General features: G+C 32.1%; 1 pseudogene; it reads left to right on the top strand.

The window, feature by feature from the left end:
- Positions 1-6,209: 6,209 nt before the first annotated feature.
- LOC137655937 (U4 spliceosomal RNA) lies at positions 6,210-6,270 on the top strand (annotated as a pseudogene).
- The last annotated feature ends 1,230 nt before the right edge of the window (positions 6,271-7,500 follow it).

Genomic DNA, 7,500 nt, shown 5'->3' with positions numbered 1-7,500 from the left:
GCACAGTTATTTCTTCTATCCTCATCTTGTTTACATTTTGTTATTTACTTTTATTTTTACTCAACATTAATACTAGCCTTCCATACATGAGAGTTGGTTCCTTTATTCCATATTAGGCTTTCATACACTGTCTTCCACTCAGTCTTTTGCCCATGTCTTAGTATCTCTCTTGCTTCATCTGTTCTCTTACTATCCTGTCCTTACATTCTACTTCATACATTATAATAGTTGCTGCCAGTTACTTACACGAATCTAGTGGGTTTTTTTTCTGTCACAGTTCACATTAGCTCACTATTCCATCTTTCTGTTTTCATTTATTACCATATCTTTACTGTTACTCGTATCCACTCTCAAATTACTCCTCTTGCACACCCTTTCAAACTCAAGTCAGTGCTTATTCCTCTGCGAACATCGGTCATTTCCACACATCACTTCTGCCCCTACTGTACTTATTATCATATCTCTTGTTTTCTCGGTCACATCACTGTCTTTCCTCCGATTTATTTCATCATTCCGTCCAAACCAGTTACTACCCTTTATGCAAACTCTAACACATGCTTTATTTGATGTGTATATATATATATATACATATATGTATAAATTATATATATATATATATATATATATATATATATATATATATATATATATATATATATATATATATATTGTATGTCTATTTATTCTCAGCATATTACCTTCTTCTCAAACATCTTCAACATACTTCAAATTACCTCCATCAATTCTCTTGGCGTTATCTATTTGTTATTAGATTTCTTATATTGGTTTACTAAAAATTGCACTTTAATCTCACTCCCTCTATTTCTAAACCCATGTCGTTATTTCCGCATTATTGGTCTTAATTTCATGATCAAAATAATACTAATTTATATTTCATACAATATCTAATAACCTTTCCTTTATTCATAATCTTTGGCACCGTCGTTCAATTAGTTCATTATGCATGTTGCATAAGATTTTCCATAACTGACCATCCTTTACATTCAGATCTCCCTGGACAATTCTTTTCTGTTCGTAATACAGTACTAGGCAAGCAGTTAATTTTAATAGTCAGGCCTGCTCCATCATGAGGCTCAATACTACACAGTATTCTAGAGGTTTTATTCCAGCTGTTACCAAGTTGTGGAATGATCTTCCTAATCGGGTAGTTGAATCAGTAGAACTTCAAAAGTTCAAAGGTGGAGCAAATATTTTTATGTTGACCAGGCTAACATGAGTCTTTTTATAGTATATATATATATATATATATATATATATATATATATATATATATATATATATATATATATATATATATATAACATATCTGTTTTTGACGTTGTTAATAGTTTATATAGGACCTATCTGTTTTGACACTGTTACTGTTTTTAGAATGATATATTGTTAATTTATTCTCATCATTTATTTATTTCCTTATTTACTCTCCTCACTGGCCTATTTTGCTTTTCCAACTAGGGTTGTAGCTTGGCTAGTAATAATAATAATAATAGTAATAATAATAATAATATTAAAAAGAGGAATTTTTCCTCACTCAGAAGTACATTATATTATAACCTGCAGTATATCTAGATGTCTTTTTATCGATTATTCTATTAACTGACAGCCTTAATCTCAGCAATAACTTCCACATGCCTTTTCAACCTTATCCTAGTCCCATGTACTCTTTCATCATCTAGCTCTGCTTCCCATATAGCCTATATTCCATATTCAACAAATTCTTCAATTCCTAATTCTATTGAACGATAACTATTCTCTTTTCAGACTGCATCTCTTCATTTGATTATCTTAATGGTATTCATTTGCTTCCCAACCTTTCCTTGATTTTCATCTTGTACAACGATTTGAAATCCCTAAGCCTAAACTTGCAACAGATCCAAAGATGTTTAGTGCAGCAAAAATAAACGGGTTACGTCTTTCAAGGCCCAACCTTTCCTTGACTTTCATCTTGAACAACTCACTTTTTTTTTCACTTTTATTAGGAAAATGTACAGTTTACACGTTCATTTTTACAAATGTTTATTTATGATATATATTTATATACTTTAATATTGGTTCTAAGTGTTTGATCAGTATCTCCCCCCTTTTATTCTGTTATACACATTCTGTATCTGTCATTCTCATCAAGTCCACCTTCTGTCTATTTTGCAATCAACTCTCACTTAATATAAGTGTACCTCCTTCTACTACACTTCACCTTCCGTGTCTTTGACACTCGCCCCTTTTCTCATTACTTGTTCTCACTTCTTGTTTATCAAACTCAATGGTTTGGATAACCAATACTTATATTGTATCCACTTTGAACTTTATCTTTCATTAATTTAAACTTTATTTACAACCAATTAAGAATCATATATGTTTCTATCAATTCTCCCCCGCCCTCTCTCTCCCCCCCCTCTCTCTCTCTCTCTCTCTCTCTCTCTCTTTAGACCCATCACCCCACTCATCCTTCCACTCCAGACTGATATACAATATGACAAAATATTTCCTAACCATTTGCAAGCGCACTTCCAAATGCCTTTTCTAGGAACCACGTTTTTAACGTAATATTTTCTTGTTGCAAATGCAATTGTATGATATTATGTGGGGTTGAAAAATGTATTAGTAAAGCAACTACATCCCTAAAGGACATGATAAATGTGCATGGTAAAAATTATCGGTTTCTACTTTACACTGGAAAGTCAAAGGAATTTCGGCAAAACATTAAATAATATACAAAGGCAAACCTTATGGAGGATTAATACGATTGCTAACTTAGTATTTGCTGCTTACATGAATAAATTTTGTTTATTTTTTTTTTTTTTTTTTTTTTTTTTTTTTTTTTTTTTTTAGATCTATCGTAGTTCCAGACCTTTGGTGTCAGATTGTTATTTCGGAGTTTATGGAGGATTGATATCTATAATTAGGCTTATGATTAACCAATAACGTATTTGCTGTGTACAGTTGGCCTCATTAATTCCAGTACACTTCACGCAAGACTAAGGAGTCAAAAGTGTACCGGAAATAATGAAGTCAACTATACATGAATATATTTTGGTTAGATTTGTTTTCTTTAGATCTATCGCGGAGTACCAGACCTTTGGTATCAGGATGCCAGAAAACTTATAATCAATCAATGAATCAATGAATCATGGAGTTCCAAATCTACTTTTAGAATATTTGTATTTGCTCTATATTTTTGTAATACATATTCTACATATAATTACCATAACTTCGAGGCTAAAAATCAGACGGAAAATAGTATTAATGGAATTATGAATTTTTGATGCATTATTAAAAAAAATAACTTGAAAGTATGCCTTAGTAACCACAGACTTCTCCAAATTTGAATAGAATCAACGTGTTTCTGCTTCTTGTCAAAAGATGGCAGCACACGTCCCTTGTTCCATTCATGTGAATGATTCTATCCAATGAGAAAAAGGGTAATAGATTGATACTTTTATAGAAATATGTGTCAGGTATAAATTATATTCAATTCTAATTAAGTAGGCTATTTTTTTTTGGCTATTTTAAGCCAAAATGACGTCATGGAAGGTTCCAGAAAGCAAGGATTAAAGAGCTCTACACAATGTCTATCCTCATGGCCAATAGATGGCCTTAGTAGTAGAGTACCAAATTGCTAATTATCCCCGTCATCCACTCATTATAATTTTTGTTATTTCATTTCTGTTGGTATTTTGGCACAAAATTGCTATGAAACAAATGTACGTGAACTGGATGTTCCTTATTGTCTGGCCACAACTTAATTGTTAGGAAATTACAAATGCCACAATAAATGTCGCAGAAATATTTCCTTAACAAACAATCGTTAGTTCAATTACAGTTGGGGGGGGGGGGGGGGGGGGGCGGGTGGGGGGTTGTTGTTAGGGGATCGCCAGATGCCACATGTACTGGAATCGGTGAGACAATCAAGTAATTACACAATTATTTAATCTTATTTCCATTACCTTTTTATGAAACCAGAAGAAAAGTATTATTTTTCATGGTATGACATGTATTGCTAGTAAAAACTACGTAGAATAACAACATTGTTTGGTTACGAAAGGCATAATAACGCTGACTCCTCTAACTCCCTCCCTCACATCGGGACGAGTTTTACTTTACCGCCAATAGATGGCATCAGGGGCACCTTGTCCAAACTAATATAGTATTATTATTTGACGACCACGTGGGTCCTAAAAATGTGCTAGGAGGGTAGAGGCTAGAGAATTGGTAGTTGGTAAATTGTCCAACGACCGTTTCCTTATTATAAATGAATATTTTTATCAGGAAATGGTGTGAATTATTCATATGCTATCGGAATCAACCCTAGTTTACTAGGAAAATAGTTTATTATTTCCTTTCTGCCTTAAAACACATGAATATTAAGTCATATCTCTGTATTAGTGACGAAGGTAACAATCATCAGTGTTGTTAAAGTTGGTGGGACGAGTTTGTGACAGCGCTGCCAAATGGAATTTCCACAAATAGAGAATATCATTATTCATTACAGATTCAAATGGTTTAAGGAGTAATAGTTATATGCCAGATGGTGTATAACTATGGTGTAATTTGATCTTCTTATAATGAGCATAATCTACATGGATAAATCGAATAATGAAAAAGAAAATAGTCACATTTCTGTGTCTTCGCCAACTCCTGACTGTGTTACGTCATCCACTTGCGAATTTGTTTGTTAGTAAGGGCGTTCTAGAGTGCAAATCAGTTATAAAATAAACCTTATCATCATTTCCATAGTAAATGTATGCAAGTCAGTAAAGCTGTTTCTTGGTTCAATGTAGGTAAAAAGTACACGCACACACACACATACACACACATATATACTTACATATATATACTGTATATACATACATATATACATATATACATAAATACATACATATGTTTATATATATATATATATATATATATATATATATATATATATATAGAGAGAGAGAGAGAGAGAGAGAGAGAGAGAGAGAGAGAGAGAGGTAATGTTTTCCCTTACCAGTAAAGGCCACGGTCTTCATAAGTTAATCGTGAATATATATAAAAATGCTCATCCTGAGAGAGAGAGAGAGAGAGAGAGAGAGAGAGAGAGAGAGAGAGGCCACCTACAAGACAGGGATGCTGATGATCTCTGCAACTGAATCACAAGAGACGGAGTATACCAATAACAAGAAGAACAAATGTTCATTTATATAGGTGAAGTGTTGATGTTGCATTAAGATACTGAAGATATAAGACAATTATTTGTCAACATTTATTCTTATTAGTTCGAATATTGATGTTTTTAATGAATTTCGTGTTGGACATTGAAGATGATAGTTTGGAGAGACGGAAATGTACGCATACAGGATTATAATGTCTCCGGGATTAAGGATAATTTAAATAGCTTAGCTCTCCAGAATACAAAATTTTGTTTCAAAGGAAGAGTTTCTTCTGTAACGATATCAGAGTCAGTTTAAATCATTGCCAATATATTACAAGAAAGGTTTCCCTCTTTTTTTTTTTCTTTTTTTTTCGATGGAATTGTTAACAAATAACATAGGTTGTTGGATGTCAAGAAATGTTAATTGATACTTTTTTTTTATTGTAATAAAAAGGTTTTGAATAAAGATAATATGATATATAAAAAGTTTATAATTTGAATGATGTTATTTTGATTAATGTAATTAGGATATTAAGTATATATGTATGTATGTATATATATACATACATACATATATATATATATATATATATATATATATATATATATATATATATATATATATATAGTGGGCTAAGAAGGATCTGCCTAAATAATAACTTAATATACAGTAACTTTTCGGAAGCAAAAATTAACCTATGACAAAATATCTTCTCTGTCATTTGGCTTTGAATTGTGAAAGAGTGTGCTTAAGAAGAAAAAATCATAGAAAGTTCACCATGATCTATATGTTATACATCATAGTAAATACCGGAAGACATCAATGGTGCGAGTTAAAAAAAAAAAAAAAAAAAACTCAAGAGAGCGCAATTCTTTAGCTTGTAATGGGACCAGCAGTTTACTGCCCTTAATGGAGACCCTGAAAACAGGAAAAATGTCTTCCGCCTCAGTTTGTTATAAAGAGGATTTATGAATTTCGAAGGTCAAGTGGGATTGGATTCCCCTGAAGAGTATTGAATAGCTGCCTCTAAATTAAACGGAAACTTCCGGGAAATCAAGCTTTGCGCAGTAGCAGTATCGTAACCAATAAGGGCTAACCGAGGTGCGATTATTGCTATAGTCCATTTCTTTTAGCGATGCATATTTGCACCGGCTCGCAGCGGTGCCCTTTTAGCTCGGAAAAGTTTCGTGATCGCTGATTGGTTGGAATTATCTCGTCCAACCAATCAGCGATCAGGAAACTTTTCCGAGCTAAAAGGGTACCGCTGCGAGTCGGTGCAAATATGCATCGCTAAAAGAAATGGACTATAGTTGAAAACTTTTCCACGAAATTCAATGGAACAATATATAATTAAGCAGCTTATAACTATAAGAATGAAGAGCGAGAGAAGAGGTAAGTGTTATTTGTAATATTACTAACAAAGAAGACGTCAGATGGAGCACCACAAACATGGGTGTAATCTTCTAAATAGGGACTGATAAGGCTACCATGAAATTATAATAACTTTGCTGTGGAAATAATCCATCAATGCGTAAACAAAATACTTGATATAGAGATTGAGATGTAGACAAATTAACTTTGTAATCTTTGAAATTAGTTTTAAAAAAATTTATATAATTAGCATTATATATTTTTCAAGATTAGTTTGAAAAAAAATGTATATAATCATAGTTTTCATGGAAATAAGAGGTTTAATGAAATAGTTATCTAACTATGGTCGTAAAACCAGATAAAAAAGAAGATAATTGGTAATAGGTGAGTTTTGAAATAATAAAATTTGACTTATGTGAAAACGTGAGGCCATAAGAATACGTCTGAACAGCAGAGCAGTACTGGCAGATAGAAAAAAACATATTTAGACTTCAATAATTACCAAAGGAATAAGAAGGCCAATAGGATTAAACATTTAGTATATAAAAAAGAGGATTAATTGACTAAGAGAAAAGTAGCACGAAAAACTCTTTCAGCAACAACAAATGCAAAGCATCTAACCAAAATCTTTAAATTTACAGGTGAATTGTATACCAATAAGCTGAAATATTGAACCTTTTGAAGTCCTTAGAGATTTTGAATGAATAGTTGAAAAATTTTTCTCATAGTTTTTTCCAGATAAGATAACCAAATTTCTTGAAATAGAAGAGATTTTAAGAGCTATATACCTTATAGAGTTCTTACTGGCAATCTAAAATAAAAGAGCTAGAGTGAAACTGTTGAAGAAATCAAATATTAAGTAAAACATGTGATACTTAGAGTGGTGATAGAATTTGAAACAAGACCCCAACTTGATTTTTAAAAAGGAACTTTTTCCTCTATTCTGAATTAGAGGGGTAAATAAATAGAAAGGAAA

Source organism: Palaemon carinicauda, chromosome 16 (assembly GCF_036898095.1).
Source record: "Palaemon carinicauda isolate YSFRI2023 chromosome 16, ASM3689809v2, whole genome shotgun sequence".
NCBI classification, from domain to species: Eukaryota; Metazoa; Arthropoda; class Malacostraca; order Decapoda; family Palaemonidae; genus Palaemon; species Palaemon carinicauda.
Note: the sequence above shows the minus strand (reverse complement) of the source record. Positions and strands in the feature narration are given on the sequence as shown.